At 41.9% G+C, this 24,910-nt stretch overlaps 1 long non-coding RNA gene and 5 other non-coding genes across 6 annotated transcripts; 1 reads left to right on the top strand and 5 right to left on the bottom strand.

Moving 5' to 3' along the window:
• Positions 1 to 508: 508 nt before the first annotated feature.
• On the top strand, positions 509 to 582 carry TRNAN-GUU. Its single transcript has one exon. It is a non-coding gene; the product is annotated as a tRNA-Asn (tRNA).
• Positions 583 to 7,295: 6,713 nt separating this feature from the next.
• On the bottom strand, positions 7,296 to 10,620 carry LOC115520280. Its single transcript, XR_003970747.1, has 2 exons — positions 9,798 to 10,620; positions 7,296 to 8,594 (listed from the first exon to the last, which is right to left on the bottom strand). It is a non-coding gene; the product is annotated as an uncharacterized LOC115520280 (long non-coding RNA).
• TRNAK-CUU lies at positions 9,063 to 9,135 on the bottom strand. Its single transcript has one exon. It is a non-coding gene; the product is annotated as a tRNA-Lys (tRNA).
• On the bottom strand, positions 10,031 to 10,102 carry TRNAH-GUG. The gene has a single exon. It is a non-coding gene; the product is annotated as a tRNA-His (tRNA).
• Positions 10,621 to 10,948: 328 nt separating the features above from the next.
• On the bottom strand, positions 10,949 to 11,020 carry TRNAG-UCC. Its single transcript has one exon. It is a non-coding gene; the product is annotated as a tRNA-Gly (tRNA).
• A 1,935-nt stretch (positions 11,021 to 12,955) lies between these two features.
• On the bottom strand, positions 12,956 to 13,027 carry TRNAE-CUC. Its single transcript has one exon. It is a non-coding gene; the product is annotated as a tRNA-Glu (tRNA).
• Between the last annotated feature and the right edge of the window lie 11,883 nt (positions 13,028 to 24,910).

Raw genomic sequence — 24,910 nt, 5'->3', positions numbered from 1 at the left:
GGAGTGAGTGGCTCCTAGGTGCCCGGCTCTGCCCTGGGGCACCGGGTGCATCGCGAGCCCAGGCCAGGTCCTGCCGCGTTGAGTCCCCATCTTAGCGACGTCGCGGGCGGGCAGCGAGGTGGGGGCAAAGGGGTAATGTAGTGTCCCCACGCGCGTCCGCCGGGTGTCGCAGGGACTCACTGTGAGCGCCCCGAGTAGTTCTGAGCTAACAATTGGAAGCTGGATGACTTCGGCCTGAGAGGCTGCGGGCGACACCTGGAGGCAGGCGGCTGTTGAGGAGGCGAGGAGCCGGCGGGGACGCCGTGGATCTGGCGTTGGGCTCTCCGAGTTCCCCCCGTGAATTCTGGGCCGGTATCGGTGTTCAGACGTGCCCAGCGACACGACTGTTGGCCTCAGTATCTCCCACGCCTCCAGTTTCCCGAGTAGGGGAATGTGAAGACATATCCAGCCAGAGGTTGAGAAGCAATTTCTGGGATCAGGAAATGAGTTTAGGAAGTGGAGTTTCCGTGTCTCTGTGGCGCAATCGGTTAGCGCGTTCGGCTGTTAACCGAAAGGTTGGTGGTTCGAGCCCACCCAGGGACGGTCTCTTTTACTAGCTACTTGCAACTTTAGTTTACCTGTTAGTGACCTTATTTACCCTGAGAGTCGTCTGGACTTCTGTCCACTTTAAAGCAGGCCCCAGAGCATGCTGCCCGAAGACTCTAGTTCCATGAAATTGCCTAAAAGAAGAAATTTTTCAGCAAAGGCATTTTTTTCGATAGCTCACGTCTAGGCCTTACTTACCCCTGAGCCACTGCCGAGTCCTTTCCCAAACTGGGTTTTTACAACTGCACATCCTGGAAACTTGAAAATTCCCAGAACTGCGAACAACAAAACTGCTTGCCGTGAAGCCTCAAGTTCTGAGTGGAAATTTTGATTCCTTTACCATGACTTTGAACAAATTATGGAATTTTCTGTGCCTCAATTTCTTTGTCTATAAGAGGGGACAAATAGGAGGACTTTCCTTATGGGTTAATTTAAATGTTATAGAGATACACACATGAACCATTTGACCACTGAATAAATGTTTATTAAACATTAGCTGCTGTAACTCTTTTCAGTGGCACTTCCTCACCATTTTCCTTATTGGCCTCGTTCTTTGAAACAACTGCATATCTTTTCATGGTATGGATGGGCTAGTGTAGATGTAAACATTCCCTAATTGCTGGACAGGACATTGGTTCTAATGTTTATTCTTATAAAAACTTCTTCAGAGAACATCGTTATGCAAATATCACTGTTCAGAGAACATCACTTATGCATGGATTTCCCTAAAAGAGATTCCTGGAGGTGGACTTTCCGGATCAAAGTATTTGCCATTTCTCATGTTGCTACTTCTTGACAGATTGCCTTCCACAGAAGTTGTACCTTGTTATATTCCCACCTTCTAAGAGAACACTCTTTTCTTGGCAACCCCATCTGACATTTGATAGCAGCACAAATCCATCACTTTGGCTTGGGGAATGTTACTGCTTGTTGGTCTCCCACATCCCTAAGTCTGGTAGGTGAGGGGCTAGTGCTGTGACAGTCTCTTTTGTTTTCTTGCCACCTGGGGATCCTGGGGAAGTGGTTCACAAGGTTGGATTCATAGGACTGTAGAGGAGCAGCTCCCAGTGTTCCTGTGACAGGAAGCCCAGGCTTATGCTGCTGAAGAGGAACCAAGAACTCATGCTTCAGAGAGGGACCTTCATGGTTGGTCCTGAGCCAAATACAAATTGGAAAGGGGACATGTTTGAAATTTTCATCAGACTAAGACTTTAGATAATGGATCTTTTTTATTATTTATTTATTTATTTATTTATTTATTTTTGAGAGAGAGACAGAGCAGGGGAGAGGCAGAGAGAGACTCCCAAGAGGCTCTGCACTGACTGTCAGTGCACTGTCAGTACAGAGCCCGATGCCGGGCTTGAACTCACAAACACTGAGATTATGACCTGAACCAAAACCAAGAACAGACACTTAACCTACTGAGCCACCCAGGCACCCCTAGATAATGGATCTTTAAAAATTTCTCTTGTGGCAGCAAGAGGAGACACTGCATTCTCAGGACTTTATTTGGGGGAATTTAATAATGGTGGCCATTCTATTGATCTTGTGGAATTGTTCTGTCTTTGCTGGTATGTGACACTTGTTTTAAAACCTCATCTGGTGAGCTGAGGTGAATAGCTAAAGGGAACTTCTCAGAGGAAACAGAAACAGGGAATACATTCTCAAATAGATTTATAAAGTTTTATTGTGATCCTTTCCGAGGTTTTGCGTGGTGTCCTAGCTCAGGCTGCTATAACAAAATACCAATAGATATGGTGACTTAAACCACAGACGTGTTTCTCACAGTTCTGGAGGCTGAAAAGTCAAAAATTAAAGTGGTGGCAGATTCAGTTCTTGGTGAGGTCCCTCTTTGAGGCTTACGGATGGCCACCGTCTCAGTGTATTTCAGAGAGCAGAGAGAGGAGGGTCTGGAGACTTCCTGTTTGTATAAGGCTACTAATCCCATCATGGGGCACCACCCTCATGACCTCCTCCTGAGGGTTTCACCTCCTAATACCATCACATTGGGGGTTAGGGCTTGAACATACGGATTAGGGAAGGACAGAAACATTAAATCTGTAAGAGGTGGGAACATAAAGAGGCATCTCCTGAGTGTCTAATATGCCCTTTATAGTGAGTGATCAGATTGCAGACTTGAGAACAGTCACGTGCAGTTGGGAGCAGAACTTGTCTTTTATCTTTTCCTCCTAGAGGAATTGTGTGTGTGTGTGTGTGTGTGTGTGTGTGACAACAGAAAATCAAGGGATTATAGAAAGATACATTAAAAAATTCTCATCACCTCTACTAGCTCCCCCCCCCAGTTCCCAAAGGCTAAACATGTACTAACTTGATTGTTTTTAATAAACAATTTTATTTTTCCATAAAGTCAACAAGCATGGCTTTATTACTTTTATGACAAAGGAACCACCTGCTTTATAAGTATACATTAAAACCCTCAGATGAACCAGGCTATCTTCACATGCTGTAGAGAAGTTGCTTGAGAACCAAAGTCTTTGAGACATTGTATGTCTGAAAAGGTCTATTATATCCATATCCTATATTATATCTGCTAATTGATATTTTGCTAAATAGAGAATTTTAGGTTGAACTTATTTGCCCTCAGAGTTTTGAAAGCATTGCTTCATTGTTGTTTTATATTTGCTAGAGTTGCTTTTGAGAAAGAAAAAATGTCTCTTCACTGCTATCCGCTTACAGCGGGCCTGACTGAAAACACCTAGGCTGTGATGTTCACCTGTTAAAACTAAAAAATTTCACAGAGCACCAACATCAGACAAAATCACTCTATAATCATGATGAGGCAAAGGGGGAAAAAAAAGAACTACTTCATGATTGTTCGAAGGCAGAAGAAGTGTAAAGTATCCCCCAAACTGAGAAGGCACTTTGAGAAGGAAAAACGAATCAGACAACAGTTTTGGGTAACATTAACACCTCCTGGTGCCATGTGTGCACCAGGAAGTGAAAACTGTTATCCGAGTTTGAACCTTTCTAAGTTTATTTATTTATTTATTTGGAAAGAGAGAGACGGTGTGTGTGTGTGTGGGGGGGGGGTGTGAAGGGGTGTGCAGAGAGAGTCCCAAGCAGGCGCCACACTGCCAGCGCAGAGCCCAGTGTGGGGTTCTCACAAACTGGGAGATCATGACCTGAGGCGCTTAACCAACCAGCCAACCAGGTACCCCTCTGAGTTTGAAACTTAATAGACCTGCTAGAGGCCATAATGGAACACTTGGTCCCCTTGTCTCCCCTGTGATCACAAGACATGGACAGTAATGTTTGGGGGCGTCTGGAGAACATAAAACTAGAAAGATCACCAAGCAACACAAAGTGGCGGCCAAAAATGGAGTCAGTATGGCCAGCGTTCCTACAATGATCATCTCTGAGCATGAGCAGAACACAGTCCAAACCACAAAAAATGACCAAACTTCCCCTCCCTTTCCCAACCAAGTAATTGTTGCTTCTTTACCAATTTCATATTTAGCCCTGTTCTTCTCCTACTTTTTGAATATAAATTATTAAGATTTCCAAAGGTAGAATTGTCCCATAGTTCCCCACCGTGTCTGCTGTCTCCTTCGTTGCAATGAGCCAAGAAACCCAACTTTGATTACAGGTTTGTTCATGATGGTTATAGACTGGAGGGTATCAACACTGTAGAGAAGGCAGATGCCATTCCAATTCTTGACGATTTACATTAAACTGTTCTCCCACCTCCCTTCCCAAAAGCTTACAGGATCTCCTCTTTGTCTCTACTGTTTTTTTTTTAAATATAATTTATTGTCGGGGCGCCTGGGTGGCGCAGTCGGTTAAGCGCCTGACTTCAGCCAGGTCATGATCTCGCGGTCCGTGAGTTCGAGCCCCGCGTCGGGCTCTGGGCTGATGGCTCAGAGCCTGGAGCCTGTTTCCGATTCTGTGTCTCCCTCTCTCTCTGCCCCTCCCCTGTTCGTGCTCTGTCTCTCTCTGTCCCAAAAATAAAATAAACGTTGAAAAAAAATAAAAATAAAAAATATATATAATTTATTGTCAAATTCCTTTCTATACAACACCCAGTGCTCATCCCAACAAGTGCCCTCCTCAATGCCCATCACCCACTTTGCCCTCTCCCCCACCCCCCACCAACCCTCAGTTTATTCTCAGTATTTAAGAGTCTCTTATGGTTTGCCTCCCTCCCTTGTCCCTACTGTTTTGAAACTTGATGATCTATTTTTATCCATTATACTGAGTACTTAATGGGCCCTTTCGTTTATATTAATATTTATATAAATTTATATTTCTTCTGTATCACTCCAGAGATGTTGATGTATATACAAGTAAAAGTGTGTATCTCTTGCAACCACCATTATCCTTTTGATATAAATGATTGCAGATGATAAGATGGTTCCTCACTGTGGAATCTTCACTTGATTTATGTCTCAGTGAATTTAAGTTAGCTTTTACTGAACAAACTATCCCAAACTTACTGACTCAGAATAATGATAATTTATTATTTTTTTAGTGCTTCTGTGAGTTAGAAGTTTTTCTGGCCTAAGCCAACTCATTTGGGGCTGGGCGGTGTAGGATGGCTCAAGCAATGTCTGAGGTACAGCTGAATTGACTAGAAAAGCTGGGATGGACCTTTTTCTCCATGTAATCTCTCCAGCACACTGACTGGGTCTTCAGACTGTGGTCTCAGGATTCCCAGTGCAGCAAAAAGAGGCTAACCCCCACTATGCAAACATTTTTCAAGCCTGTTCTTGCATCAGGTTTGCTAAGGTGCCAGCACTGGCCAAAGCAAGTCACGGAGCCAATCCCACATTCAGATGGTGGACAAATAAGCTCATAAGCTCCACCCCCTGATGGGAGGAGTTGCAAAATGTTAGGACCATTTCTTTCCAATCACACCAGATTGGAATATCAGGAACTTCCTCATTCTTTTTGACAGCTTGCCGAACCATATTTAATTGTCTAGTTGTACTGTCCTATTTTTAGTTGCCCCCCAAACTGATGGGCATTTAGAGAGGTTTCCAGTGTTGTGCTTAATGAAAAATGCTCCCAGGGCCTTTGGAAGGCAGCGGGGTGGGGGGGGGGGGCGGCTCAGCATGGGGCGGGGCTCGGGAGTTGGGGAATACACCCGGGGATTTGATGAGTGAACTCCAGGTGCCTGGGGGTGGACCCCAGGAGATGGTGGGGGCAGCTGGGGAGGGCGGGAGGCCCCCAAGTGCAGGCCCACTGGGCAGCCTTGTATATATTTAATTTCACACGTGTGTAGGCATGTCTGTGGAATAAATTTCTAAATGTGGAGTTTAAAAGTAAAAAAAAAGAAAAAGTTTATTTAGATATTTGAAAGATTTTTTTTTTAATTTTTTTTCAACATTTATTTATTTTTGGGACAGAGAGAGACAGAGCATGAACGGGGGAGGGACAGAGAGAGAGGGACACACAGAATGGGAAACAGGCTCCAGGCTCTGAGCCATCAGCCCAGAGCCCGACGCAGGGCTCGAACTCACGGACCGTGAGATCGTGCCCTAGCTGAAGTCGGACGCTTAACCGACTGCGCCACCCAGGCGCCCCTGAAAGATGTTGTTTTAAAAGCACCCTGTAGAACTTGCACCAATTTACCTTTTCGTTAATATTTTTTAACCTCTCCAACAAATTAAACTTTTAAAAATTTTATCATTCCCTATAGGTAAAAAAATGTTATTTCAGTGTAGTTTTAAATTGCATTACTTTCATTAATAACAGCATTGAACGTTGAATATCTTTCCTTATCATTGCATTTTCCTTTTTATTTTCATTATTTTTAATTTTTAAAATATTTATTTATTTATTTTGGGAGAGGGAGAGTGCAAATAGGGGATAGGCTAGAGAGAGAAAGAGGAGGGAGAGAATCCCAAGCAGGCTCCACTGCCATCACAGAAGCTGATGCCAGAGGAACTCACCAGTCGGAAGACCTTGACCCAAGCCGAAAGCAAGAGTTGGCCGCTTAACCAACTGAGTGCCCCAGAAATTTCTTTTTTTTATTCTTTATATGTTTGCTATTTTTATTGGGTTGTTGGCCTATTTCATAGTGGTTATGTAGTTCTGTAAATATTAGGGAAATTAGCTGTTTGTGTATGATGCATGTTCTAAGAATGTAGGTGTTGGGTACGGTTTGATGAAGTTGGTGCAGCCACAGAAAAGAAGCAGGTTTGAAAGGAAGAAGTTTATTATATTCACAGTCCCAAAGAGGGGGGTCACCTTGTGTAGAGCAGGGGCCTAACGGGCAGGGTGCTCTATTTAACAGGGGAGAGTAGAGACAGTGAGGAGCTGTGGGCCATAGTCTTTACTGGGTCTCGGGTGGTGTGGAGGGAAAGCAAAGCGAGAGAGGTGTGGAGGGAGTGAGAAGGGTAGGGTGGGGGGTGGGGGAGAAGGGAAGAGGTGAAGGAAGTTAGAGTCCAGTGGTTGGGTTTGTTATCAAGGGGTTTCAGCTGTTTTGGGGTGTGAATTCACAATTAGGGCAGTGAGAAGGATGTTAACCACCAAAGTATGAACTTAAAGTGGAGGATTTTTAGCGCAATGTGAGTTGCAAATATTTCTCCAAATTGTTGTTTGTGTTTGGACTTATAAAGATTTCATTTGATTTATGTAGTCAAATTCATGGATATTTTCTCTCAGGACTTCTGAATTTATGTCATAGAACAACTTTTTACCACACACACCAAGATAATAAAATAATTGTTTCATGTTTCTACAAGAACTTTTATGTTTCTCTTTATTATTATTTGAATCTTTGATCAATTTAGAATTTACCTTATGTAAAGGACATGATATTCATTGACCATTATTTTTTTTCTAGACACGTACCTAGTTATTCAAAAACTCCTCATTAGAGTTACTGGTTCAAGATCTTCTTTCTAATATACTACATTTCTTTATGTATTTTGGTCTACTTCTGGATTCTTGTCCCATTTATGACTGTCGATTCATACATGATATCTTAACTATTTTAGTTACTGTAATTAATATTCCATAGGATTAGTTCTTCCTTATTGTTCTAAAAAAAAAAAAAGAATTTCCCTGAGTTATTTCTGCTTGTTACTTTTCCATTTCCATTTAACCTTTAGAATTATATTGCCCAGTTTGAATTCTAAGAAACACTTTTTGATATTCTTATGTAAACCATAAAATTAAGGAGCGGTGTTATCTTTGTGATGTTGAGTCCCCTACCCGTGAACGTGCTGTATCTTGGTTGACAGGGAAGCAGGCTGCACTGACTCAGTGATTCCTAAACTTGAACATTTATTTACGTAGATCACCTAGAGAGCTAGGTCACAGATTGTTGGGCCAGCCTCTGGTTTCTGATGCTGCGGGTCTGAGGTGGGACTTGAGAATTTGCATATCTCACAGGTTTCCAGGTGATGCTGATGTGTGTCCTGGCACCACACTTCTGAGAATAACTGGCCTCATGTATGGATCATCCCGGAGATGGTTGGTGGGATACATAAGGGAGACTGAAGCGTATTTACAAACTACAAAAACAAAACAAAACAAACAAAAAAAAAACCCACAAAAAACAAAGAAAACCCAGAACCGTTGAACGATCCTTAGGGAGGGGAGGCGGACGACTTGTATGAGGATTTAAATGTCCTTGTGGTGGTGGAGAAGCCTCTCGATTTGGGCCAAACTTGGCTCCTATTCGCCTTGAACAATTTAAGTCACACCTACCTATTCCAACACTGAAAGGCGATTTGGCAGGAACAAATGTAGCGCAAACACATTCAAGCTTTCCGGGCAGAGCAAAGTTCTCGGGTGGATCAATAACTACTACACAACCCGCGGGCCCCACCCGCCGCAGGGCGGCACCAGAGGCTCCCCGCGCGCGCGCCCTTAGCCTGCAGCCCCGCCCCATCCACGCCTCCGCTTCTCGGGGCACTTCCGCGTCCCTCCTCCTCCTCCCCAGGTCCTTTTCCAGGGCGCGCTCCTTTTTTCCCCGCTTCGGGATCTTCTTAAACGAGTTGTATTTTACAGCCCTTTGAGGCTGATGAACGCTTCAAAACCTGGAAAGGAAAAACAGATGCTCCTCAGCACGTAGCGGAAGACCTTTTTAACCAGCTAAGAAGACCTTTCAAAACCTCAACCAAAATTCCCACCAAGCAGAAGAGAACGAGCGTGTTTCCATCCAGTCCGGTCCTGAGGAATCTTCTCTGTGGAGCAGAGTCGCGGCAGGACAGGGGGGGAGCACCGCGGGTCAGAACTCGGAGCTGCTCCGGCTCCCGTCAGCTTTGCCCCCGCAGAAGCTTCGGCCCCGGGCGGCAGTGGATCAGGGAACCTGGGTCTCAACGACCGCAATCCCTGATTCAGATTTCTCAATTTGGGGCGAATAAAGGAGATTTCCGAAAATTGTTGCCAAAGTTTGAAACAACAGTGGCCTCAGTGGCTGTTTAGAAATTCGTAATTATTGGCTGCTGACAGAAGATTTTAATAGAAACAACAAAAGATTTTAATAGAAACAACAAAAAGGTCAACGCCCAACGTGGGGCTCGAACCCACGACCCTGAGATTAAGAGTCTCATGCTCTACCGACTGAGCTAGCCGGGCGCTGGCAAGCGAGGGACTCTTTTAGGAAAGTCATTTCTTTCCAGAGCCAGGCTGCATGGCCCAGGTACAAACTAGTCCGTGTGAATGAGACCTCAAGGTGTAGGATTTTGTGAACACAATAGTAGCCTTTTACCACCGGAAACTCAAAGCTTTGAGAAGATGTTGCGGACTGCGCGGAGCCAAGCAGCCTCGCAGAAGACGGGGAATCACGAGTCTCGAAACCTACATGTTTCCGCAAATTCTGCGTGGACCCGGTCACTTTGACAGCCGGGTTTCTCCTCCCTGAGGCGAAAGAGCTTGAGGGAACGGGGATGAGAGGCTCAAACACCCGGAGGGACGTGGGGACTTGCGCTCCCGGGACCTTGGGGCTGCAGCCCCTGCTTCCTTCTCCGAATCCCCTCTTTTCCCTAAACCTGGACGACCAGGGCGGTGGGTGGAAGTGGGGCTAAGGGACGCGTCACTGGGTGCACGAATTTATTTTTAAATACTAAAATTTTGTGTGGCTTGAGTAAAAGACCATATCCATTACGTGTAAACGTCCTAGCGAGATTTCAGGTCAGATGGAAGTCAGCCTGAAGCGATTTCATTCCACTCGCCCAACTTTTCATTTTCCAACACCTGGTGGGCGCTGAGTTCCCGAGTCAGAAGCAAAGGGGTCTCACCTCCGCACTCCTGGTGGCAGCTCCAAGGATCCCCAAACTTCCCTGAAGGGCGGCCCCGCCAGAACTGTTTAAGTTTGCTTTGAGTGGGCGAGCCACGGAACGAGTTGAACAGAAACAATTCACCCAATTTGTCGAGAGCATTTCTGCGATGCTGCTGGAAACGAAAAGGTTACAAACTCTTTGCAACTCTTGAAAAAGAGTTGAAAAAGTAAGGCCGCCACCAGTATCTGGTATGCCGTGACTCGGATTCGAACCGAGGTTGCTGCGGCCACAACGCAGAGTACTAACCACTATACGATCACGGCGCGCCACCTGCCAGGCGGCGCAGTGCAAGCTTATTTTATGCCCTTTGGAACAGCCATACCTACCCTGTGCTACCATCTTACTGCTCCAGTTCAAGTGATCTACACCAGTCAAAATACCAAACAAACGTTTCTATTCCATAACCTGGAAGCCGTGACCCTTGAGTCCGGTTCTGAATTCCCAAATCCCGCGCTGCGAGCGCCAGCATCGCCCCTCTGCTTCTCCGCGGTTGCTGCCACGGACCATCCCCAGTCGCCCCCCGCGAGCCACTTCCCTGCCTTCCAAAGAATCAAGCCTCCCCTCCCAGGCGAGCGAGAGGCCGCTCCGGAGGATTTTCCTGTTTACGCCTCCAGATTGTACCCTGGAATTAAGGTTTCTGTCTCCGGAATGGTGGAACCTGAAGAGAAGTGCTGCTATTCGGAGACCCTCCTCTTCGTTTGTTCTTGGCTTCCTTCCCGGTTCCAAGTAAACTGGTGCTGTCTCGGGAGCTGCGGGCTCTTGGGCTGACTTCCTTATTCGTACTCTTCAGTAAACCAGAGCGCATCCGAGGATTTAGAAAAACAAATCTGAGAAGCCTCTATGTCAGACACTTCCCTAAAGGCCCCCAAAAGATAATTACTGTGAACTGGTGCGACGCCAGCTGCCGAACCCAGCAGACGGGCTTGGCTCTTGGTTGCAGCTACAAAAACCCCGGAGGCTCTGTTTTGCAAGAGAATCCCCCAGAACCAACAGTCTCAGAACTCAAGGGTGGTCAAAAGTCTTTCCTTCTTCCGTGCTTTACTGATTTGAACTACTTAAAAGTTTCGAGAGGGGGGGGAGGGGGAGGGGGAGGGGGAGGAGTGGAAAAATGCGTTGGCCGGGAATCGAACCCGGGTCAACTGCTTGGAAGGCAGCTATGCTCACCACTATACCACCAACGCACACGGGTAGTAGAGCTGGTCGATTTCCCTATGAGGAGTATCTCGTCCAGTTTTTGTTACACAATTCAGTGTCTTGAGATTCGTAGTAAAAGATATTCCCAAATACAAAGCCAGAGAAGGACTTGGAAGAGAAGTTCTCTAGGATTTCTCCTCTGGTTACATTAAAAATTCTGTGGTGGTTTCTTACTGATTCACAGGTTTTTAAAAGTCAATTCTTGTTTTTTTCTATTGTGGTTTGAAGGGGGCGTCTGAAATCCAGTGAAGGAGTTAAGGCTCCCCTGATGGAGTTATCTCCATACACAGGTCGTTATGAATTTGAGAGTATTTTCATAGGGCAAATGCATTAAGATAAAACTCCAAAGGAAAATACGCATTTTAAAGCTTTGAATACATATTGCCAAATTGCTGTGTGGAGCAGGAACACCAATTTCGCTATTCAATGAATACTATCATATTACACCTGTCAACAGGATGTCATTCTTTTCATCTTAACAAAATCGCCAGATAAAAAGTCTTGTCTTAATTTGCATTTATTCTATTACTATTGAGGTTGATCATTTTTCATACTTACCAATTATTTTTATTAGTTTATTTCTCTATTATTTATATTATATTGATGTTACTGATTTATACCAGTTTGTCATTTGTCTTTTAATATTATTTATAGGATTTTTAGGTGAGCAGAAGTTTCCTGTTGTTATCTAGTCTAATCTATCAGTTTTTTTCTTTATGATTTCTGTCTTTGCTTTTATCTTGGAAAAGACTTCTGCCCAATAGCAACATAATTATCCACTAATGTATTTTTCTTAGCTTTTTATTGCTTCAGTTCTTGAATTTAATTCTTTAATTCATTTAGTATATGGTATGAGGTAGTAATTCTACTTCCAAGGATTTATCCTAAGGAAATATCTAGGCATAAACACAAAGGTGTGTCTACACACCTGTTCATCAAAGTGTTATCTGTAAAGTCAAAATTTTAGGGGCGGGGGAGGGGGAATCTTAAAATTCCAGAAATAGGATAGATTAAATACTTTGATGAAAACTCACATGTTTTGTTTTGTTTTTTTAATTCTATATACATTGTACACTGCTGGTGGCAGTGTAAATTGGCACGAACTCTCTGGAAGGTATACTGGCAATATCTATCTATAAGTGCATATACCTTTGAGCCAGCATTTCAATTCCTAGGCATTTATTCCACATACATGCAAAATGACAAATGTACAAGATTATTTATGGTAGCATTGTTTGTAATAGCAAAGGATTAGAAATGACCTAAGTGTCCATCAAAAGGAGGTTAGTTCAGTTAATTGTGGAATATCATCAATATAATGGAATACTATGTGCCATAAGAAAGAATGAGGAAACTCTTCATGTCTAATCTGGAACTATTTCTAAAATATATTATTAAGTGAAAAAGACAAAGTGCAGAAAAGCATGTGTAGAGTGCTATCATTTGTGCAAGGTGGGGAGCATATTTAAATATATAGGCAGCTATGTATGTACTTGCATTTCCATAAAATATTTATGTCATTATAATTATGAAACACAACATTGGTTACCTTATTAGATGGCAGAAGTAAAAATCAGGTTTATCAGTTATATCCTTTACATACTTGAATCCTAAACCATGTAAATATATTACCTTTTCAAAAACTAAGTTAAATTGAAAGAAAATATCATATTAGTAAAGAATACTTCCACTGGCAAGTGTTGGAAATATAATTTTAAAAAGAACTTCATGACTAGCATAATTCCATTTCTGTTTTGAAAGTTTGATGTCAACACTTACTAGGTGGTAGACTTGTGAGCAATTTTTACTATGTATATTTCTTCATTTCCTGTATTTCAGCTTTGGAGGGTTGGGGGAACTGACTAGGAGAAACAATGTTACTTTTTAAAAGGCTTCTGTGGAATATTAAAATGAAAACATTCTTCCCTGACCGGGAATCGAACCCGGGCCGCGGCGGTGAGAGCGCCGAATCCTAACCACTAGACCACCAGGGAGGCTGGCGGCCGCTTTTGATAGAAAGTATATGGTTCTGTGTATATGTTTCTCCTTGTTCTTTGGCGTATTACTCTAGCTGCTTTCGGTTTTAATATTCCCCCAAATTGGACCTTCCTCAGGTCTAAATTTCTTCTTCCCATTTATTTTTTGAAGTAGAAAACCTGTGAGAGAACTCCGAAGACTGTCTCCCAGAGCTGAGGGATGGATGATCTTATACACAGGATCACAATCCTCTCTTAAGACCAGAGACAAATATCAGGGAAGAGACGCAGAGACACAAAAGAACCTCTCAGCTTCACGTAGTTGCAGAGATTTCCTGAATTGTGATGAGGAGAAAAGTAAAGAGCTCCAGTTGGAATTTTGCCCCAATTGACCAGGAACTTTTCCTTAAGAAATATAAAGGTTGTCGTGTGATTAACTCCAGAAGTTTCTGGTCCTACTGCAGCTTTTTTTCTTCTGTGAACTTAGGCCAAATTCTGTTGGCCAAAACAAATATTACAGACAATTGAGAGCCACTGGACCTACTGGTCCTTGGTGGTCAGCAGGATGTGAACTTAACTCTGGTGGGAGACTAAAAGAAGGGCATGGGTTTGGAGTTTAAAAAAAAATTTAATATGAAGAAAGGAGAGCGGGAGTAAGGAGGAAAAAAAGAAAACTGGGGTGCAGCCTCCACTTGAGGGAACCTTTAAAACGATACCCATCAATGTATGCAAATTAACTTTATATGAGAGTGAAAAAAGAAAGCAAATGCAACGAAATGTTGACAATGACTCTAGGTGAGGGGTAAGTGAATGCTCTTTATTTTATTCTTTCAAGGTTTCTGCGGGTTTGAAATTTTTAAAAATAAAAAGTTGAGAAAAACAAGAATGAGACAAATGAAAGCCTCCCTCAGGCCTTTTTTGGTCAGATGACTACAATGTAATTAACTCTCTACACGTGAGTTCAAACAGAAATTTTTAAAAGCAGTCCCCCTCCACGCTAACTCAGAAAATACATTTGATAATGTGAATAAAAAAGTAAATTCAAATATTGAGTCACCAATGATGTGTCCATATCAGCAGGGCCCGACAGAAAAAAAGGGTGGTAGGACATGGGGTGTTTGTGGGGGTTTTATGTTGTTTGGCTTTGCTTTTAAAGTATCAACATTAAAATATTGTTTAAGAAAAGCAATCATTCTCTGGTCATCCAATCCCTAACTTCCTGTGGGTTTAAATGCCAGAAATTAGCGAGAAGATTTACTAAATGATAGATATTGATTTTCACAAAAACCAGTAATCCTGTTGTCACATGCCACCGTGAAGCCTAACAGAACCCACTTCTTTTTACTCCAGCTCTGTTCCCACTGTACAGCAACGTGTGCTCCAAGGGTGAAAAAAAAGTATCTCACTTTCAGAGCAACATTTTGCAAGCATACCTGGGGGCGGGGGTGGGAGGGTAGGCTAGTAGAATTTCTCTACGTCGGAGGAAATCAACCTCGTTGTGTTTTGGACAACAGTCCGTTTTCATCGATTATTCTGCCGCCTGCTGGTAATTTTTGGTAACACATGAGAACCTACGAAAGAGTATCAACTCTGGAAGCTGGTCACCTTTCTCAATATCAAAACACCCCAAGAGGCCTCATCATTCAGAACAGGATTAGGCCACCTCCTCTTCCTGGCACCATACGCCTAAGGGCAGATGGGGGAGGAGTGTAATTCATTCACTTCACTTCATGTTCTATTTCTTTTTTTCCCTTTTTCAAACATTTACAGATCGTGTGCCACACTTGTTACTGAAGTTACAAAACTATACCGAAAGAGCTCATAATCAGGGGCGCCTGGGTGGCTCAGTCGGTTAAGCAGGGGACTTCGACTCAGGTCATGAGCTCCCAGTTCGTGGGTACGTGGAGCCTGCTTCAGATGCTGTATCTCCTTTTCTCTCTGCTCCTCCCCCACTCCTGCTCTGTCTCTCTCAGAATTAAATAAACATTTAAAAAATAAATAAAGAGCTCATAATCAAAGGGCACCTGGCTGGCTCAGTCAGAAGAGCATGCAACTCTTGATCTTGGGGTCGTGAGTTTGAGCTCCACATTGGGTGTAGAGATTACTTAAATAAATAAACTTGAAAAAAAAGTTCACAATCAAATGGAAAATGAAATAAACAAGTGAATAAAAGGATCAGAGAAGACTGAGTTAGATGTGCTTTTCCCAATTCCTCCTCTTGCTAATACATCTAAAAACCTTGGACATTACACGTAAAACAAAACATAAAAGACTTGAAAGGTGGAGAAAAGAGCCTCAGAACCGAAGGAACTACACACTGGTGATTTCCCTGGGTTTTCTTTTTGTCTCATGTATTCCAAATGTGGTGCTGAAGAAGCCAGCAACCTGGCAATGCCAGGAGGTACAAAGGAAAACAAAACCAAACAAAACCAACAAAAGCCTGTTCTTTCTAGCCAAAGGGCCAGGAAGGCAGCCTAGCAAAGTAGAAAACTTCTAGATAATAACTGCTCAACTCCAGCCAAACACCGCAGAAAGAACTGTGGCTCACTCCTGCCCACACTAGTAAAGGCTGAATGGGATGCCTAGACTTCTACCTTCCCCAGGCCTTTTAGGAGGTTTTCCTTGCCTTCTTTGCTGGATTGGTTCCAGAGGAGACATGGTAGAGAGTCAGTATTTTCACCAACACCCAGTGACAACAAGGCCACCTCCACCCCCCACTGTCAGTGGAGCCCATGCGGGGAGGGTTAAGAAGGATTTCCTATCTCTCCCAGCCAGGTTGGTGTCAGTGGAAGCCAACGGGCAGCTGAAAAATTCCTGCCCTCACCTAAGCAGTAAGGAGAAGCCCCTCCCCTCAGGTGTCAATGTAGGCTGAGTGGGGAAACTGGAAAGATACTCACCTGGCTGTAACAAGACACTCACCCCTACTTACACTGCCTGAGTAGTGTCAGAGAAAGGTTTAAACAAGGTTTAAATAAGATCCAGAGTTCTAAATGTCCAGGTTTTAATAAAATAGCACTCATCATACCAATGAGAAATATCTTCAACTGAATGAAAACAGACCATACCTGGATGACGGATATTAGAATTATCTGACAAAGATTTTAAAGCAGCCAGCATAAAAATGTTTCAACAAGCAATTACAAACATGCATGAAAAAAATGAAAAAAAAAAAAAAGAAAGAAAAGAAAGTCCTAGTAGAGAAAGGAAAACTTTCAGCAAAGAAATAGAAGATTTAAAGAAAAACTAAATGGAAATTTTAAGACTAAAAAATACGATAACCTTGGGGCACCTGGGTGGCTCAGTTAAATGTTCATGAGCTCATGAGCTCTAGCCCAGAGTCAGGTTCTGTACTGACAGTATGGAGCCTGCTTGGGATTCTCTCTCTCCTTCACTCTCTGTCCTCCCTCACGCTCACTCACTTGCACACTCTCTCTCTTTGGCTCAAAATAAATAAGTAAACGTTTTTACAAGATACAATAACCAAAACAAAACAACTCAGTGGATGGGTTCAACAGCAGAATGGAGGGGGCAGTGGAAAGAATCAGTGAACTAGAAGATACAACAATAAAAATTACTCAACTTAGACAACAGAGAAATAAAATGAAAAAAAAAAAAAAGGCAGAGTCTTGGGGACTGTGGGATTATAGCAATAGGTCTGTTATGTCATCAGATTTCCAGAAGGAGAAAAAAAAAAAGAACAGGACTGAGAAAAGCACTGAAAGAAATAATGGTTGAAACTCCCTAAATATGGCAGAGGGATAAAATCTATGCATTCAAGGAGCCAAGCACACCTCAAAGAGGATAAACCTAAACAAATTCATGCCATTAATTTGAGACATTATGGTCAAACTGCTGAAAGCTAAAATCAAAGAAAAAATCTTGAAAGCAATGAAAAATGACATCTTACTGCTAGGGGAAGAACTGTGACAGATTTCTCATCAGAAACCATGGAGGCCAGAAGAAGTGACACAAAATTTTCCAAGCACTGAGAGAAAAGACGATCAACCCAGATTCCTATATCCAGTGACAATATCCTTCGAGAGTAAAGGGAATACAATGGAACAACAAAAAGACAAACGGCCTAACTGAAAAATGAGCAAATGACTGGGGTTTCTCCCAAAGAAGATATTCAAAACGACCAGCAAGCACATGAAAAGATGCTCAATGTCATTGATCATTAGGGAAGTGCAAGTCAATACCATAATAAGATACCATTTCACACTTTGGGGGTGGGTATAACTCTGGAAAATAGCAAGTGTCAGTGAAGATGAGGAGAAATTGGAGCTGGTGGGAATGTAAAATGTTTCAGCTGCTGTGGAAAATAGCTTGGCAGTTCCTCAATAAGTTAAACATAGTATATGACCCAGTAATTCCACTCCAAAGTAATTATACCCCAAAGAACTGAAAACACGTACTCAAAAGAAATACCTATCCATGCACATTCATAGCAGCATGCTGTTCACAGTCGCCAAAAGTGGAAACAACCCAAATGTTGAGAAACAACTATGGTATATAAATACAATGGCATATTCTTTGGATATAAGAAGGAAAGAGATACTGATACACGCTGCAATTTGGAGGAACCTTGAAAACATTATGCTAAAAGAAAGAAGCCAGACACAAAAGTCGCATATTGTATGATTCCATTTATATGAAATGTCCAGAATGGGCAGATTCATAGAAACAGAAAGCAGACTGGTCGTTGCCAGAGGTTGGGGAATGACTGGGTAAGAGTACAGAGCTTCCTTTTGGGGTGATGAAAATGTTCTGGACTAGTGGTGATTGCTGCACAACACTTTAAACGTATTAAATGCCACTGAATTGTGCACTTTAAAATGGTTAAAATTGTGAACTTTGTTTTGTGTATATTACCACAATAAAAAAAAGACAGTGAAAGAGAAATCCTAGCAAGATTTTTTGCAGATGTAGACTAAATTATTCTAAAAGTTAAATGGAAAGGCAAAGGAACTAGAGTGGCTAAAACAAATTTTGAAGAAGAATTCAGTGGGAAGAATCACCTTACCCATTTTCAAGACATCTAAGACTACAGTAGTCAAGGTGGTGTGGTACTGGCAGAAAGATACAGATTAATGAAACAGAGAACTCAGCAACAGACTCACACAAATATGCCCAACGGATTGTTTTTTACAAAGGTGCAGAAGAAGTAAGAGCTTTTTTAATATACATTGCCGAAGAAAGTGGACATCCATAGGCAAAAAACAGACAAATCTCTCAACTTTAGCTTTATACCTTATATAAGAACTAACTCAAAGTGGATTACCAACTTAAATGTGAAGTGTAAAACTTTTAGGAAAAGGGAAAAAAAAAAAAAAAGCTCTTCCTGAGCTAGGGCTAGTCAAAGATTTGACACCAAAAGCATGATCCATAAAAGGAAAAACTGGTAAGTTAGACTTTATCAAAAGTAAACACATTTGCTTTGCAAAAGACCCTGTTATGAGGATGAAAAGACAAGTCAGTGATTGGGAGAAAATATTTGTAAACCACATACACGACAGAGGACTATTACCTAGAATATATAAAGAACTCTCAAACCTAACAATAAAAATAAACCCAACCAATGAGAATATGGTCAAAAGACATGAAAGGACATTTCACCAAAGGGAATATGCAGGTAGCAGATAAGTACATGAAAAGATGTCCCACATTATTAGCCATTATGAAATACAAGTTAAGACCACAATTAGATATAACTACATACCTCTCAGAATGGCTAAAATTCAAAAAAATGATAACACCAAATGCTGATGAGAAGGCAGAGGAACTGGATCACTCATCCATTGCTTCTGGGAATGGATAATGGTACAGCCACTCTGGAAAATAGTTTGGCCGTTTATTAAATGAACAAGCCAAAAAAACCCCTCAATATGCAACTTTTATATGACCCAGCGTTTGCTCTCCTGGGAATTTATTCCAGAGAAATTAAAACTAATGTTCACACAAAAACCTGTACGCAAATGTTTATAACAGATTTATTAATAATAACCAAAAACTTGAAACAAGGCCAATGTCATTCAACAAATGAGTGGTACAGACTACGGTATATCTACAGCATGGAATACTACTCAGCAATAAAAAAGGAATAAACTACTGATACACACATGACTTGGATGACTTTCCAGAGAATTATGCTGAGTGAAAAAAGCCAATCCTGGGGCACCTGAGTGGCTCGGTTGGTTAAGCATCTGACTTTGGCTCAGGTCATGATCTCATGGCTCGTGAGTTGGAGGCCCACATCAAGCATCGGGCTCTGTGCTGACAGCTCAGAGCCTGGAGCCTCCTTTGGATTCTGTGTGTCCCTGTCTCTCCCCCTCCCCCGCTCATGCTCTGTCTCTCAAAAGTAAATCAACATTTTTTTAAAAAGCCCTCTTATAAAAAAAAGAAAAGAAAAAAGACAATCCTCAAAGCCATACATATTATGACTGTTAATATAATATTCTTTTTTTTTTTTAATATAATATTCTTAAAATGACAAGATTATAGGAATGGAGAACGGACTGGGTTTTACTAATGTTAAGGTAGGGATGGAAATGGGAGGGCAGTAGGTATGGCAACATGAGGGATCCTTGTGATGTCCTTTATCTTGATTGTGTCAATGTCAGCATCTTGATTGTAATATTGTACTATAGTTTCCCAAGGTGTTACCATTGGGAGAAACTGGGCAGAGGGTACGTGGGATCTCTCTGTATTATTTTTTACAATTGCACTATAAAGCTATAATTATCTCAAAAGAAATAAGTTTATGTTTAATGAGTACAGAGTTTCAGTTTTGCAAGATACAAAGTTCTGGTGATTTAGTTGCACAATGTGAATGTACTTAACACTACTGAACTGTATATTTAAAAATGGTTAACATAGTAAATTTTATATTACGTGTATTTTACCACAATTAAATTTTTATAAAGAAACAAAAAAGTTTAATTTAAGTTTTAAAAAAAGGAGAAAGATTTTACAAACAAACAAAAACTAGAATTGAATGGGACAAAGTATAATTAATTCCACCGGAGGGGAGTGAAGAAATGCTGGAAACACTGCCCCACATCAGGAGCAAGGCCAGCATTAGAAGTCATAGCTCCTCACCAAATTATTTGAGATTCTCTTTTACTTAGAGCTTTAAGATCCATATGAGCTCCTAACCCTTTTATGACTCAGATTTTCCCACATAATACCAGGTGGCATCAAGCTCAACTCTTCCTACTGTCCACAGAAATTCCTGTTTAAATGGACTTTCCTGTCTTCATCATCCCTTTAGACTGGTGGTTCTCAACTTTAGTCACACATAAAATCACATAGGGAGTATTAACAACAAAAATCCTGGTGGTTGGGTTCCACCTCGAGAAATGCTGTCTTAATTGGTCTGGGGTATAGTTTCAGCATCAGTATTTTTTTTTTAATGTTTATTCATTTTTTGAGAGACAGAGGGTGAGCACAGGAGGGACAGAGAGAGAGGGAGACACAGAATCCGAAGCAGGCTGCAGGCTCTGAGCTGTCAGCACAGAGCCCAACGCGGGGCTGGAACTCACAGACTGTGAGATCATGACCTGAACCAAAGTCGACCACTTAACTGACTGAGCCACCCAGGAGCCCCCGCTGAGCAGCAGGATTTGTTAAATCCTCCCCAGATGATTATAATATGCAGCCAAAGTTAAAAGCTGCGTCTTTGGCACTGGATGGTAACTTTTTCCAGTAAGTATTATATTATATTTATCTTGCATTTGACTGTTATTTTTCATTTGTGTATATTTGTCTCCATGGGAAGACTGTAATCTCCTAGAAGGCCTTAATTCTAACAAACATTTCTAGCGAATTTTAGGTGCTCAATCCATGCTTGAAGAAGTCTCAACTAGCTGAGAATGTTCCTTGGTGTGGCACCAGGATCCAAGTGAATTTTGGTTACTGAACAGTCCAAATCTAAGATGGAACAAAGGAAGGAGAAGAAATCTAACATTTGGTGAGAATGACAGACCATTATTCCTGGTATAGCAGTGGCTAAAGTCCAGGCCCAAATAACTGAGAAACCTTTGCCTAATTAGCAGTCAATGTCTGGGGACAAAACAAAACACAAGGCATCAATCCTCAACCCTAATTACCATATGTTTCTCATGATAAATTCTCCTACCAGTTCTATTTGACTTATCTGCAACACTTTAATAAGTATGTCAAGAGCTCTTCAGAAGACAGAGGAACCTATGTTGCTGGAGTCCAGGAGTCAATCAGAAACCCCCCAAATCCTTCTGAGGAACAGTCTAGCTGGATGTCACCACTGGATAACTAAAAATCCAGCAAGTAGACCTAAAGGGGTAGTAATTCACAGACTGAAGGCTCACCTTGTAGTATATCATGGACTCTGATAATTTGGAATAATGTCTGACATATGGAGGAGATATCCTGCTGTGTAACTTAGCAGCATAAATGTCCCCTATGCCCATTCAATTTCCAAGTTCTACTCAAATGAGGGGACAGGGAAGTGATGTAATTATATATAAGGACTTTGGCACCAAAAGAGATACCTTAAAAAACATATAATCTGTTGGTTTTTTAATCCATTTAAGCAATAGAACTCTTTTTTCCTAATGAACGCATACCCCGTATCCCAAAATGTAAAACAGCTCAAAGCAGAGCTGCTGGGTTAGGACTAGGGTGTAGGAAATCCCTAGAGCTTTGACAGCATGGGCTTGAAGTCCACATTCTACAGGTGATGGGGCTGAGGTATGTGTTTGTGTGGCCCTGTCCTTGGGAGGCTCCAGAGAGAAGCCAAGTATGTGAATGAAAAGGAATCAATCATCTCTTTTCTGTGAGAGAGTTCAGAGAAGGTCACGTCCTTGAGCTCACAAAAATAAACTGTTTAGATCTAAAGCAAGGATGGTCCTTAAGGCGAAAAGACTTCTACTGAGCCAGTTGAGGTCATGGTAGTGTGAGACCACTTGGGATTGAAAATATCTAGAAGGATTCCTCTACCAGAGTGGTATCACCTTTGGGGTGGGAGTGGGGCTTTGGAAATTTGTGGCGGTACTTTCAAATTTTACCTTGACTGGGGATGCAGAGGGCACTTAGCAGGGAAGGGGAGACAAGAATGCTAACTGCCCTGCACTGGGCAAGACAGTTCCACAAAACAAAGAATTGTCCCTCTCATAATGGCATTAGGGCCCCTACTGAGAAACACTGAAGGCAAGGAAACCAAAAAGATTGCTTTACACTCAAGATCCCCAGGACACAACTTATTATGTTCCGCCACACAACTGAACCCTAATCTCTCTCATGAATTTCTTTAAAAAAAATTTTTAATATGTATGTATGTATGTATGTATGTATGTACGTATTTTTATTTTTGAGAGAGAGAGAGAGAGAGAGAGCACCTGTGCACATGTGAGTGGGCAAGGGGCAGACAGAGAGGGTGACAGAATCCCTGTGTCAGTGCAGAGTCCGAGGTGGGGGGGGGGGGCGGGTGGGGGCTCAATCTCATGATCTCATGAATCAGGAGATCATGACTGAGCCGAAATCAAGTCGGACGCTTCACCGACTGAGCCACGTAGTCTCCTCTTACAACGTTTTTTTTTTTTTAATTTTTTTTTTAACGTTTATTTATTTTTGAGACAGGGAGAGACAGAGCATGAACGGGGGAGGGGCAGAGAGAGAGGGAGACACAGAATCTGAAACAGGCTCCAGGCTCTGAGCTGTCAGCACAGAGCCCGACGCGGGGCTTGAACTCATGGACCGCGAGATCATGACCTGAGCTGACCAACTGAGCCACCCAGGCGCCCCTCTTACAACGTTTTTTAATGTTTATTTATTTTGAGACAGAGAAAGGTAGCAAGTGGGGGGAGAGGCAGAGAGAGAGGAAACAGAGGCTCAGTGCTGTCAGCGCAGAGCCCGACGTGGGGCTGGATCTCATGATCTCATGGACGGTGACATCATGACCTGAGCTGAAATCAAGAGCTGGATGCTTAACCAACTGAACCAGCCAGGCGCCCCTCTCTCATTACTTTCACCCTCTGTTCTACCCTTATCAGTTACTCACATGCACCTTCACAATCAGGAGAATATTCCTTTTTTCAGATGCTAGAAGATCTGCAGCTCCCAGGAGGCCAGGAGCCACTGGTGGCAGGCTCCACAAACATCGAGGCCACAGTAAAAAAGAAGGCTTTTAATAGTGTGTCTAATTCTTCACCTGAAGATAAGGAAACACAAAGCATAAAAACGCTTTATGGTGACAGAATTCAGTTCTTATCCAAATAGTTAATAGAGCATTTCCCCCTCTACAAGACCTCAAGATACAAATTAATATAAACCAACTAAACCAAACTAAGTCTGGAAGGGCCTATACTGTAATGGATAGTCTCAAGTATTTTTCAGAACTACTTGATGGCCAGAACAGAACTGCTTCAAGGCCGCCGTGAATCACGGCTCTCTTAGAGTCAGAAGAGCAGGATCTGTTTGCCAATGGTTTTATTCCTGTTTTGAGCTGGCTATTGACAGCCTCACTCAAGTGCCCACCTTGCTCTCACCACTGTCCACAGGAAAGGGGTAGCTCCTCCGTGAAGCCTGGTGGCCCGGCTTCAGTGCTTTCAAAGTAAAGAGGAGTCATGTCTGTCCCAGCCCCCTAGTAGGAGGCTTATGTACCCCTAAGAAATTGTAGTTAATATGTCAAAGCACACATTGGAGCATTTTTCTGGGGATGGGGCTTATATGTCTCATTAGATTTCAAAAGGAGTTTGTGATCCCCTCAAAGGAGGAGCCACCAATTTATAAACTCTCAATCCAAAAATAATCTCACACTTGCCAGCATCTTAACAAACTCATCCAAAAGAAACCCATCTTTTGCTGCATCAGCCTGCAATCGTTGATTTGAGAAGCATTTTATTTTTGGAGCTCTGTTCTTAATGCAGGGAAACACAAGCGCTGCTTTCTTCACCTTTCCAGGAATTGATGAAAACACCAAATGTGTAGATAAAGTATTCTTTACAAAGTAAAGAGTATGTCTGTACATAATAGTTCCAAATGAGTAACACGGCAGAATTCCAAGCTATGAAAAATGAATGCCTTTTTATTTAACTTAAATTTAAATTCCCACTTCCAAAAATATTTGATTTGCTTTTATTCTAACTTAATTTATCCAAAAGAGATTTAAAGAGACTTGCAAAAAGGTAAACAATGCCTCACATGTAACCAAAAACAAACATAGCAAACAACAAGTAACATAAAAATAGAAAATTCAAAAGCTATAAAAAAAGACAAACTATATAACAAAACCCCAAATTTATATAAATACTATGAGCATTATATTTTCCTCTGAACTTCTCTAAACAGTTAAAACAAAAAGAGAAACAGAAAGAAAACAAGTTATATAATTCTCACTGCCTCTTAAAAGAAAACTTATGAAGAAAGAAAGAAAGAAAGAAAGAAAGAAAGAAAGAAAGAAAGAAAGAAAGAAAGAGAAAGAAAGACATCAAGCTGACAAAAAAGGCAAACTTTTCCTCTACGGTGAAGGCCCTTTCCTCAAGTAGGCCCTTATACTATAACTGAATACCTAGTGACCATCCCTGAGATTATCTGAAATGAATTTTGAAACAGTATCTTGTTATGCAAAAACAACAACAACAACAACAACAACAACAACAACAACAACAAACTTGTTTCCTAGTTGTTTCTTTCATTTGACACAAAATAAAAGAGGCTGTCAAATGATTAACTTCTATGTTTTCGGCACACTGCTAGAAGTTAAGAAGTTTCAATGTGTTTAAACACACTAGAATTTTGTTTAACTCCTTAGGTATATAAAAGCTGGAGGCCAGCCTCTCTTCTTACCACTCAGTGAGGTGCTCATTCTCTTAGCCCGCACTCAACTTTGAAGATCTAGGACTGTTTTCTCTGGTCAACTATTTC

The sequence above is a fragment of the Lynx canadensis genome, chromosome C1 (assembly GCF_007474595.2).
Source record: "Lynx canadensis isolate LIC74 chromosome C1, mLynCan4.pri.v2, whole genome shotgun sequence".
Lineage (NCBI taxonomy): Eukaryota > Metazoa > Chordata > Mammalia > Carnivora > Felidae > Lynx > Lynx canadensis.
This window is presented reverse-complemented; position numbering and strand designations above follow the sequence as displayed.